This window comes from Rutidosis leptorrhynchoides, chromosome 4 (genome assembly GCF_046630445.1).
Source record: "Rutidosis leptorrhynchoides isolate AG116_Rl617_1_P2 chromosome 4, CSIRO_AGI_Rlap_v1, whole genome shotgun sequence".
Classification (NCBI taxonomy): domain Eukaryota; kingdom Viridiplantae; phylum Streptophyta; class Magnoliopsida; order Asterales; family Asteraceae; genus Rutidosis; species Rutidosis leptorrhynchoides.
The window spans coordinates 439,181,185-439,183,072 of record NC_092336.1 but is presented as its reverse complement, the minus strand read 5'-3'; positions in this window follow the sequence as shown (position 1 = coordinate 439,183,072).

Below are 1,888 nucleotides of genomic sequence, written 5' to 3'. Positions count from 1 at the left end.
TATATATATATATATATATATATATATATATATCTATATATGGGAAGTAATATGTTACTGATAATAATATAAATTTTGACAACAATAATGATAACGACAGAAATGAAAATAATATTATTATATCAATTTTTTTATCCAAACATGTAATTAAATACAATACTATTTATTATTTATGTAATGTTATTGTATTATATATTTTAGGTATTTATTTAATAGGAATCACATATAAATTAATAATAACATTTGTATATATATTTATATATATTAACATGTATATATATACACATATTCCTCTTTATTTTAACAGTAACTTAACTATCCTAATTATTATATTCCAATTCATTAAAGTATACTTTATTAAATCATAATATTATGTATTCTTATGTTTATGTTTATATAATATATATATATATATATATATATATATATATATATATATATATATATATATATATATATATATATATATATATATATATATATATACTTATTTATTTACAAATAATTGTTCGTGAATCGTCGGGAACAGTCGAAGGTCAATTGAATATATGAACATTGTTCCAAAATTTTCTAGACTCAATTCTACATACATTGCTTATCGTATCGAAATCATATAAAGATTAAGTTTAAATTTAGTCGGAAATTCTCGGGTCATCACAGATTACATCACGAGGTACTTGACCTCTATATGATACATTTTACAAACATTGCATTCGTTTTTGAAAAGACAATCTTTCATTACATCGAAAGTTGACGGCGTGCATACCATTTTATAATATATCTAACTATAATTGACTTAATAATAATCTTGATGAACTCAATGACTCGAATGCAACGTATTTTGAAATATGTCATGAATGACTCCAAGTAACATCTTTAAAATGAGCAATTGCACAGCGGAAGACTTCTTTTATACCTGAGAATAAACATGCTTTAAAGTGTCAACCAAAAAGGTTGGTGAGTTCATTAGTTTATCATAAAGAATCATTTCATAATTTTAATAGACCACAAGATTTCATATTTCCAATTCTCATAAACATACGTCCCATGCATAGAGACAAAAATCATTCATATGGATTGAACACCTGGTAACCGACATTCACAAGATGCATATAAGAATATCCCCATCATTTCAGGATCCTCCTTCGAACATGATATAAATTTCGAAGTACTAAAGCATCCGGTACTTTGGATGGGGCTCGTTGGGCCCGATAGATCTATCTTTAGGATTCGCGTCAATTAGGGTGTCTGTTCCCTAATTCTTAGATTACCAGACTAAAAAGGGGCATATTCGATTTTGATCATTCAACCATACATTGTAGTTTCAATTACTTGTGTCTATTTCGTAAAACAGTTATAAAAGCAGTGCATGTATTCTCAGTACCAAAAATATATATTGCAAAAGCATTTAAAAAGGGAGCAAATGAACTCACCATACGATATTTTGTAGTAAAAATATACATTCTACGGCACTGAACAATGTAGGGTTGACCCTGGATTCACGAACCTATATCATTTGTATATATATATATATATTAAAACATATATTTGTAATTGAACAATTTCATATTTATATCTTATTTATCTTTTGTACATATATATATATATATATATATATATATATATATATATATATATATATATATATATATATATATATATATATATATATATATATATATATATATATATATATATATGGGCACGATCCGTGGCTAAGCTTAAAACGAGTACAAACTGGATAAGTAAATGTAGACCACAAATTAACATAAAACTAAAAATAACGCTGAGGGGTAAAATTGTCATTTACAAAATAGGAATTACAGAAAAGAAAACACGCTGAAAACAACAAAAACCCTAAAAATGATGAACGAAGAAATATCAGATC